Here is a 12,010-nt window from a genome sequence, read left to right as displayed (position 1 = left end):
GCTCCAATTCTTTCGGTGATTTCAAAGGGTCCTACGTACCTAGGACTTAGCTTTCCTCGTTTACCGAATCGTATAACGCCTTTCCAGGGTGACACTTTCAACATGACTTTGTCGCCCACTTGAAATTCTAGCAGTTTTCTTCTTATATCAGCATAACTCTTTTGGCGACTCATGGCCGTTTTCAATCGTTATTGTATTTGAATGATCTTGTCGGTGGTTTCATGAATAATTTCTGGTCCAGTAAGTTGTCTTTCTCCTACTTCGCTCCAACAGATAGGAGATCTACACTTTCTATCGTAAAGTGCTTCAAATGGCGCTGCGTTGATGCTCGTATGATAGCTGTTATTGTATGAAAATTCTACCAACGGTAAGTGTCGATCCCAACTGGTTCCAAAGTCAATCACGCATGCCCGTAACATGTCTTCCAATGTTTGTATTGTTCTTTCACTTTGACCATCTGTCTGTGGGTGATAAGCGGTGCTCATATCTAATCGAGTTCCCAATGCTTTTTGTAATGACTGCCAGAAACGTGATGTGAATCGGGTGTCGCGATCAGATATGATGAAGATAGGTACACCATGCCTGGAAACTACTTCCTTAAAATATAGGCGTGCTAATTTCTCCATACTGTCTGTCTCCTTTATTGTTAGAAAGTGAGCTGATTTAGTCAGACGATCAACTATCACCCAAATAGTATCATGACTACTTGCAGTCCTTGGCAATTTCGTAATGAAATCCATGGTTATTCTTTCCCATTTCCACTGCAGAATTTCCGGTTGTTGCAGTGATCCTGACGGCTTTTGGTGCTCAGCTTTGACCTTCGCACATGTCAAACATTTGCTTACATAAGTAGCAATTTCTGTCTTCATATTAGGCTACCAATAGAACTTCTTGAGATAGTGGTACATTTTCCCGTTTCCTGGATGAATTGAGTACCTCGTTTTGTGTGCTTCATCCAGTACTAGTTGCCTTAGGTTACCATGTCTTGGTACCCATATCCTACCAGCAAAATACAGGGTTCCATCGGCTTTTACTTCAAGTTGTTTTTCTAACCCTTTGCTCATTTCGCCTTTTTCGGTTTCTGCTTTTAAAGCCTCTAACTGTGTTGCTTGAATTTGTTTTGTGAGATCAGTACGAATTGTAATATTCAAAGCTCGGACCCTAAGAGGTTTTACTCTTTCTTTCCGACTTAGGGCATCAGCTACAACATTAGCCTTTCCGGGGTGGTAACGGATTTCACAATCGTAATCGTTTAACAACTCTACCCAGCGACGTTGCCTCATATTGAGTTGTTTTTGATCAAAAATATGCCGAAGACTCTTATGGTCGGTGTATACTGTACACTTGGTGCCATATAGATAGTGTCTCCATATTTTGAGTGCAAAAACTACTGCTCCAAGTTCCAAATCGTGCGCCGTATAGTTCTTTTCATGAATTTTTAGTTGTCGTGAGGCATATGCGATAACTTTTATGCGTTGCATTAATACACATCCTAAACCTTGGCGTGAAGCATCACAATAGATCACGAAATCATCATTTCCTTCCGGTAATGACAAAATGGGTGCAGACGTTAACTTCTTCTTTAATAACTGGAATGAGGATTCCTGTTCCGTGGACCAATCATACTTCTTTCCCTTTTGAGTCAATGCAGTTAAGGGTTTGGCGATTCTAGAGAAATCTTGAATGAATCTTGTAACCAGCAAGACCTAAGAATTGACGGATTTATGTTGGAGTCTTCGGTGTTTCCCATTTACTAATGGATTCGATCTTGGCAGGGTCAACTTTAATTCCATGTTTACTGACAACATGGCCCAAAAATTGTACTTATTGTAACCAGAAATCACACTTCGAAAATTTTGCATACAATTCTTCTTTCGTGAGTATCTCTAGTACCAGTCTTAAGTGTTGCTCATGTTCTTCCTTGTTCTTCGAGTAAATCAATATGTCGTCGATAAAAACAATGACAAATTTGTCTAAATACGGTCTACAGATGCGATTCATTAGATCTATGAATACTGCTGGAGCATTAGTTAATCCAAAAGGCATGACTAGAAACTCATAGTGACCGTAACGGGTTCTGAACGCGGTTTTAGGAACATCTTCTTCCTTCACTCTCAGCTGATGATATCCGGAGAGTAGATCAATCTTAGAATAAACACTTGATCCTTGCAATTGATCAAACAAATCATCAATCCTCGGTAATGGGTACCGATTCTTGATCGTTAATTTGTTTAATTCTTGGTAATCTATGCACATTCTCATAGATCCATCCTTCTTCTTGACGAACAGAATAGGAGCACCCCAAGGTGAAAAACTGGGACGAATAAATCCACGGTCCGATAATTCTTGCAACTAGTCTTGTAATTCTTGCATTTCTGAAGGTGCAAGTCTATATGGAGATCGGGCTACAGGTGCAGCTCCTGGTATGAGATCAATCTGGAATTCTACACATCTATGTGGAGGTAACCCCGGTAATTCTTCTGGAAATACTCCGGGATATTCTCTTACAACCGGCATGTCATCAATGCTTCTTTCTTCAGTATCGATCTTCTTTACGTGTGCCAGAATAGCATAACAACATTTTCTTATAAGTTTCTGAGCCTTCATACAGCTGATAAGGTTCAGCTTCGAGTTTCTCTTCTCCCCATAAATCATTAATGACGTTTCATCCTTATGAGGGATGCAGATTGCTTTTTCAGCGCAAAAAACTTCCGCTCTTGTTTTGGACATCCAGTCCATGCCAACGATTACGTCAAAACTTCCTAATTATACGGGTATCAAATCGATTTTGAAGGTTTCACCAGCGAGATTTATTTCGCAACCATGGCAAATTTTATCGGCTTTTATCAGTTTACCATTAGCTAATTCAATAGTATATTTATCGTCTAGAGGCAATGATATACATTTTAGTTTAGAACTAAAGTCTTTACACATATAACTTCTATCAGCACCCATATCAAACATAATAGAAGCTAGTTGATTATTAACGGTAAACGTACCCGTGACAAGATTAGGATCCTTACGTGCTTCACTGGTACTAACATTAAATGCCCTCCCACGTGCGGGTTCTTTGTTCTTCTCCTTATCAGGGCATTGATTTATAAAGTGACCAGACTTCCCGCATCCAAAATATTTCTTGACATCGGTCGGTTTTGTCTTTACTTCAGAAACGGTGGCATAACAATCTTTCGCCACATGTCCTTTCTTGTTGCACTTATCACAGACCACTTGACAATAACCTGCATGATGTGTGTAACATCTTTTGCAGAACGGATGGGGTCCCTTATAGTTTGGACTTGCAGTTGCCCCATCTTGTTTACCTTTAAAAATTTCTTGTTTCTTCAGGTGAGTACTTTTGCCCTTATAGTCTTCCCATTTCCTCTTTCCTTCAGTTGTCTTGACTTCGGTAATTGGTGCCTTAATCGAACTCTCTGTGATCTGGTCCATGAGTTGGTGTGCCATTGTCATGGCTTCCTGCATCGTATTTGGTTTGGACGATGTAACATTTCCTTTGATATTGATCGATAAACCGTCAATATACATTTCTATCTTTCGTTTCTCGTTTGGCACCAATTTGGGACACAACAAGGCTACTTCCATGAAACGCTTTTCATAGTTATTGAGATTCGCGCCGATAACCTTCAGATTACGTAACTCATATTCCATTTTTCTGATCTCGTTTCGAGGACAGTACTCCTCGATTAGCATCTTTTTCAGTTCTTCCCAAGAGATATCATATGCTGTATCTATTCCTTCTGCTTTAGCATAATTGTTCCACCAAGTAAGTGCACCATCTTGCAACGTGCACGAAGCATACTTTGACTTGTCTCCGTTTGCACAATTACTGATTTTGAAAATGGACTCCATCTTTTCAAACCATCGGGTTAGACCAACTGGTCCCTCGGTTCCACTAAACGTCTGTGGTTTGCATCCTTGAAAAGTTTTGTATGAGCATCCATTTCGTGAGTTTATGTTTACGGCTGCTACTTTGGCTACTGCTTCGGCTGTTGCTTTTGCTGCCTCGGTTGCAGCAATTCTTTCATTCACACGTTTCTCGACTAGCTGCTCAAACTCAGCATCCGACATTTGAGACATGTTTCTTCAATAAACACAACAGATATAATTTAATCATATAGAATATTATAGGTAAAATGAGTTGTCAATAGTTAACCGTAGCATATTAATAATATGAACCGATTATTATAAAAGCCTTTTCTTCTTATTAGCATTTTATAATTTTTTTCTAGGGTATTACCTACCCGTTAAGTTCATACATAATAGCTAGTACAAGGAATTAACTACTAAAATCCTAATAATATTCCACTATGAAAAATTATAGTGAGTTACTACATTATTATGTAATAATAATAATAAGAAGTAATAATGATACAAATAATCATTCCATGCATTTATTATTAATAAACCAAAATAATACAATACCATACAATACTGATATTTTACATATGCTTATTTTACATAACAAGATAGAGTAGCACACATAAGCAAAAGAATAGCGCATGGAAGATTTATGGTTGCGAGGTCGTTTATTCAGAACTATCAGAAACTTCTTCCCATTTGGTTCTCTCTGCCAATTGTTTGTGTGCACATGGTCCGACAGACATTCTAGCAGTGTATTTTATTTTTGATTGGGGTTTTGAGGTACCCGTTGCCTCAGTGGGTTTAATACAATAAGGGTGTTTACGGATCGAATGGTCATGTTCCTTTTTAATAATTAAGGACTTTTTATTATTGTGGTTGTTTTTATTATCTATAGCAAGTTGAAATTTCTCCTTAGTGACCTCTTTTATTTCATTAGCGAAATCCTCCTCCTTACTGATTTCGTCTGATGACGAACTGTCTGAGTCATGTGTAGGAGAATATGATGACGAACTGCGAGAATATGTACCGGTGGTCATGAATCGAAATCTGCCAGGCGTAATCGGCACAACCCGCCCGTCGGCGGTATATCTGGACCAATGTTCATATTTGTTTAGAAATGGACGATCCTCGTTTACTCCAGGGATCATGGGTCCATGCCAACGATACTGTGGCTCCGGAAAACTAAAGCTGAGTGGAGCTGGAACCTCCTCTGGGTTTACCGGGAGTTGAGATTCCCCGGCTAACACAATTTCTTCTTTAATAGGTATTGGAACGCCCTTTTCAGTTGTGGATAGAATAGATTCAGTGTCTGATTCCGAGTCGTACAAAATGATAGGATTAGAAGAAGTCATCTATCACATAATTGAAACAACAATTACGTTAGCATATAAATATATCATATATAATGTTTTTGACCAAATGATAAGCAAAAATCAGTAAAAACAGATATGGTCATAGTCCAGACTCACTAATGCATCCTAACAATTACCAGTTAAACACACTAATGTAATTTCTGGTTCCCTATGACCTCAAGCTCGGATACCAACTGTAACGACCCGTCAAAATCGCTATTGACGCGGCACGTTAATCATTGATTCCACAGTGAGGCTTTGACCTCTATATGATACGTTTTGATAAAATATTTCATTCATTAAAATAAGTGACTTTCTAAACATAGAAAGTTATAAACATGTGGGCGAGTGCTTAGGTATAAGCAAAACCCCGAAATACATAAGTCTTTAATTTACAGGTTGACATCACAGTCCAATTATTTATTACACAACGCAGTTTTATTTTGAATGCAATAAACTTTGTACAAAGCATGAGAGACTCCATGCAGGCAACAAGCACATCACAGCGGAAGCATTCTAAGGACCTGAGAATAAAACATGCTAAAAAGTCAACACGAATGTTGGTGAGTTATAGGTTTAATTGCTCGAGTCATAAACATATATAAAGATAGACCACAAGATTTCTTCAAAAGTTTATCAATAGATTCTACGTAACAGAGCACCCTGGTAACTAAACTTAACGATATAGTGATAATTACCCCATTCGTTTTAATACACGCAAACCAACGTGTCTTAAACTCAAATAACATACGTCCGTTAAAAGGCTAGCGCTCTAGCTCGGACGGGGATGTCAAGCCCTATGGATTCATATACAATTATTCGCGCCCACCAGTCCATATCCTATGTACTGGCAGCTACTAGTTACCAAAGCTAAGGGATTTTCGGTTTAACTCAGTGTAGAATTTAGTATGTACTTGTGTCTTATCGCGTTTAAAATAAATTGCATGTATTCTCAGCCCAAAAATATTTAAAGTATTTAAAAAGGGAGACTATAAACTCACAGTTCAATATTGCAATTCAATATTGTAGGCAAATTGCGTAGACGTAATGATGGTAGACGACTGTATGGTTGGCCTTGGATTCAAGAACAATGCCCCGAATAATACCCAATATTTCCTTAGCTTAAAGCGGTTTGAAACCCGAATTAAAAACACCCGCGTATATACCTTATTATTATTAAACTTAAATTATAAATTATAATTATAATTATAATATAGATATATAAAAAAAAGAATCAGAGAGATAGAAAGTGTGATACTTCGTTCGAGCAAACTAACCTTTTATAATACTTTTGCATTTACTGTAGCTCATGCGATCGCATGAGTTTTCAGTGTTTTTGCCATGCGATCGCATGGCCGCCTTTTTCGTTTTTGTTTGCTAGTTCGTCGACATCAAATAGTGTGTACTGTAGCAAATAGTGTACTGTAGCAAATAGTGTTTACTGTAGCAAATAGTGTGTTACTGTAGCAAATAGTATTACTGTTGCAAATAGTGTTTACTGTAGCAAATAGTGTGTTACTGTAGCAAAATAAGTTTGCATTCATAAGAAAGGGTGACGTTATAACCAACATCAAAAGTTTTACAAAGGATAGTAGGCTTCTACGAATAGAAGCAATTAACAATAGTACGAGACTCAATGGTCATTACAAATTCATTGTTTCAAAAGTAACATAGTTTGTGAATGCAAGTTAAACGTTTCATGCAGCGACATTTCTAGCAAAAGCAGCGGGAGTCTACACAGCAAGACTACTACAGCAGAAGCATCAAACCTCTAAGCACCTGAGAAAACATGCTTAAAAACGTCAACACGAATGTTGGTGAGATATAGTTTAAATGTAACAGTAATGTAAGGTAGGCCACGAGATTTCGTATTTCAAAACAGTATGAAAAGTATATGTTCAACAGTGGGCACTTGGTAACTAACTTAACGTAATATCACCCCCTAAAAGTACACTTGGCGAGTGCGTAAGTTTACGAAGTATTAAACACCCGTTAAATGCTAGCGCGACTAGCCCGAGTGGGGATGTCAAACCCTATGGATCCATATCTAAGATTCGCGTTCACCGGTTCAAAGACCAATGACTAAACATTACCGAGCTAAGGGGAAAGTTTATGTCGTTGTATAACCCACACATATATAAAGTTTAAGTACTCGTGCCTAGTATGTAAAACATAAAAAAAACGCACGTATTCTCAGTTCCCAAAATAGTTAAAGTAAAAAGGGATACTATAACTCACAGTGAAAAGTAGTAAAGTCGGTACGAGATAAGTAAGCAAGTAGTTGGTCCGAAAGGTCCTCAACCTAAGTCAAAAGTTACTAAGTCAGTAAATCATTCCTAAAGGTTTAAAAGTATGTAAATTAGGTCTTAAGTATCATCATCATTCAACAACATAAGTAAAAAGTAAAGTAAGTTTTCAATCAAAAATAGAGATCGAATCAAAGGCTGACTTCGTTCCACTGCTACAACCTCTATACAAATCGAAAAGATGCGTAGTCAGTGGCTATGGATCCGTATATGAGTCCTCCAACCATTGACCAATTTTTAGAACCAAACTCATCATCGTTTGACCGTGACGACGGTTTAAGTTCGAGTAGGTCAGAAATTTCAGCACAACGTTACAAAGGTGTAGTGACTTTCAGAAGGCTATAAATCCTAAACCGTAAATCGGATTAAGACGAGTCCTAAATGAAAAGTCATCTACTCGAACCGAAAAATCTGGAAATAAACTTTTCCAGTAGCCCAGGTGTAACGACCGGGATTTTTCCGCTAATATATTGAAGATTAATATTTACATAATTAAATATTTCCAACATGTTAAGCAATCAAACTTGTCAAGATATATATATATATATATATATATATATATATATATATATATATATATATATATATATATATTTGGAATGGATTTTATGCAAATGTTTGACCATCCAGTCTGTCTGACGATTCACGAACATCATAATTTGAAATAATTATATAATGAAGTATATACGGATATATATATACTTATGATTTGTTAAAATGATATTTAAGTATCTCATTATATATAATAACAATTGGTTATATACATAAAATGAGATTACTAACTTAAAGACTTCAAGACTATATACATATATATAACGATTAATGTTGTAATAACTTCTAAATTAAAATGTATGTATATGTATTGTATTAATATGTATTAATACACTTTTGAAAGACTTAATAATATATATCAATATATTTATACTCAATAAAGATAGCTATACTCATTTTCTCATTCAATTTTATCAAGAATCCTATTCGTATTCATACGGTATTTATACCCGTATAATACCCAGCTTCTATACGTATTTACTATGGGTATATACATACCAAATCATTGATCTTAGCAGCCCTCAATCAGTTGTGAGACATGTATAAACATGATGTAGACTTGTGAGAACCATGGCTTGAAAACTAGTATGACTAAATGCATAAAATTACAAACCATGGAGCCATGTTGTTGTCCCCATTTTGATGCCGACATGTAGGATAAATAACCATCCATTTCATTCCAATTAACTACATCATTTTACCCTCTAAACACATACTTAAACACTCTCTCAAACCTCCATTCAATTCAGCAAGTATTGGTCTCATAATCCAAGTTATAATTATCATAACAAAGCTTGATCAAGAACACTTCAAGAATTTCAAGCCATCAAGGGTATCTTTGAACTCAAGATATTCTCCTTATTTCTCCAGCAACTTTACTCATTTGATTTGAGGTAGTAACCTTATTCATAATCTTATTTGATTCGTATTCATATAGCTATCTTATTTTGAGTTATAACTAATAACAACAAGAACATAGTTTAGATTATTTCTAAACTTGTTTGCAAATAAACTTAATCCTTCTAACTTGAATTTTAAAACACTTCAACACATGTATTATGATAGTATGTCAAGCTAACATAAGGATAAAAAACTTGTAAACAGGAAGAACACCTTAAAATCGAATATACGTCGTCTTAGTCGAACGGGGGCTGTTTTGGGTTTAATTTTAAAAACCTATCTTAAACTTTGAATTAAAAGATTTACTTTGGTGAAAAATCTTATTTTATATGGATATGAAATATATCCAAAATCCATGGTTAAACTCAAAGTGGAAGTATGTTTTTCAAAAACGGTCATCAAGATGTCGTTCTTACGACGGATATGACTATCTTCTCTTATTTGAAACCTAAGCTGTATTTTTTACTATAAACCTATACTTTTTCTGTTAATATTAATAATGTTGAGTTCGATACGAAACCATGGCAACTCGAATCACTCAAAACGGATTTGTAACGAAGAAATTATGGGTAAAACAAAATTGGATATTTTTCTTAATTTTTAGCTACGGACATGATTTATAAAAATGGATGCTAACCTTATCCTAGCTAAATTACCTTGTATCCTACATGTATTTATACATGTCTTGTTCCCGAACTTATGGAAATACAATTTATAATAGTCGTGATTAAGTCCTACGACAATATATTATAGTCTTAATAAAGATCGTAAGGCACCATATATATATATATATATATATATATATATATATATATATATATATATATATATATATATATATATGACTTGATCACCGTGGACTCGTATACAAAGTTTTGACATTTCATTTTGACTTCTTCTATATATATTATTGGAACGAACTATTAGACACCATTGGCAGTAATCTCGAGTTAGCTGTGGGTCAAAGTGGATTCCAAAATATTATATACTTTGAGTTGTGATCGAGCTTGAGACATGTATACAATGGGTCGCGGATTGCTTCAGACAATATACATATTATGTGTCTTATTATATTAAGACAATATATTATAGTTTTAGTGAATTCTAACACAATATACGCATTTATATTTATACTGTTGGACTATTGGACTACGAACGTTGGACTACTAACAATGGACAATTAAAATTATCACAAGTATCATAAGTATGGAATATTAATTATATATATATATATATATATATATATATATATATATATATATATATATATATCTTGACACAAGAATATTATTATTAGGTTCGTGAATTTGTCAAAAGGCCAAGTCTTATCACCATCTATTCGGAAATCATCACAAGTGAGTTATAGTGCCATTTTTACTATTTAAATTATTTTGGGATGAGAATACATGCAAAATTTATAAATGTTTTACAAAATAAGCACAAGTTCATGGAACTACATTCTACGATTGAATTGTTATACCGGATATCTGTACTTATTATTATTATGCTTGGTAACCTAAGAATTAGTGAAAAACACTAATTGACGCGAATCCTAAAGGTAGATCTACAGGCACCAACCACCCCCATTTTCGAATAGTGAAAATGCTTTAGTACTTCGAAGGGTTCTTGTCATACATTTGAATAGTGGAATGTATGATGCCAGATATCTTAAGCGCTCTATGTTAAGGTCAGTTACCAGGCGACTCATCGTATGAATGATTTTTGTAGTTGTAATGATCCTGCGCATTTAATTAAATAAAATCTTGTGGCTTATTAAATGTTATGATTATTATATAGAAATTAAACCTATGGCTCACCAATATTTTTGTTGACGTTTTAAGCATGTTTATTCTCAGGTGAATATTAAAAATGCTTCCGCTGTCGTATGCCAACCCAAGGTCAAGATTTGGAGTCGGCATAATTGTTTATATTGTTTAAACTTGCATTCGGAGTATTTGTTATAATATATTTGATCATATTGTAATGAGTTGTGTAAAAACTTATTTATTTGAGGAGATTGTCTTTGATAGACAATCTAAATTATGTCATTAAGACCTTTATTCAATAATAAAGAATATGGTTTTTTTTAAAAACGAATGCAAGATTTGAAAAACGTCTCATATAGAGGTCAAAACCTCGCAAATAAACCAATTAATATGAAACGTTTATAATTAATATGAATGGGGCATTTCACCAGGTGACTGATCAGACCTCAAAAACAGTAAGCAAAGTGCTCTGGTGGGTTCTTGGTGCTTGATGTTTGATGTTATGCGAGGCGTACTAGGAAATAGTGTATATTTTACTAGGAAAAACTATTAAATACGATACAATTTTACACAAGATATTTATTTATTTATAGATGGAATATACCTAAACCTTGCTACAGCACTATAGGCAGTGTACCTAATCGTAGAGTAGTATAGTTTTTAGTAAGTCCGGTTCGTTCCACAGGGAGACGACTTATTTTACACTATATTTTTAAACAATTATATTTGTACAAAATATATTATATATATTAATAATATATAAAAGGGGGTTTACTGTTTAATGACCGGTTTTTCGATTTTAAAAACTTTAGTTGCAGTTAAAATTTAATGTAAAATATTAAATAAATAAAAGACTTAATTTAAAGCGTAAAGTAAATAACGATAATGAAATTTCGATAAATAAAAGTGCGATAATTAAAAAGTACGATAATTAAAAGTGCAATTAAATACAATGACAATAAATAAAAGTGCGATAATTAGAAATGCAATTAAATATGAAAATAAAGGAATTATGCTTATTTAAATTTCCATAATCATGATGTTTGACGTGTTGATTTTAGTTTATTCCCATGGGTTAATTGTCCTTTGTCCTGGATTATTTAATATGTCCGTCTAGTTTTTGTCCATAACAGTCCATCGATCATAAATTTAAAGTGCGAGTATCCTCGTCAAATTATCCTTATATCCGAAGTCAAATATTCCAACTAATCGGGGACTTAAACTGTAACAAGGTCTTAATACTATGTTTAATAAT

The sequence above is a fragment of the Rutidosis leptorrhynchoides genome, chromosome 3 (genome assembly GCF_046630445.1).
Source record: "Rutidosis leptorrhynchoides isolate AG116_Rl617_1_P2 chromosome 3, CSIRO_AGI_Rlap_v1, whole genome shotgun sequence".
In the NCBI taxonomy this organism is placed as follows: Eukaryota; Viridiplantae; Streptophyta; class Magnoliopsida; order Asterales; family Asteraceae; genus Rutidosis; species Rutidosis leptorrhynchoides.
The sequence above is the reverse complement of the archived record's forward strand: the minus strand, read 5'-3'. Positions refer to the sequence as shown.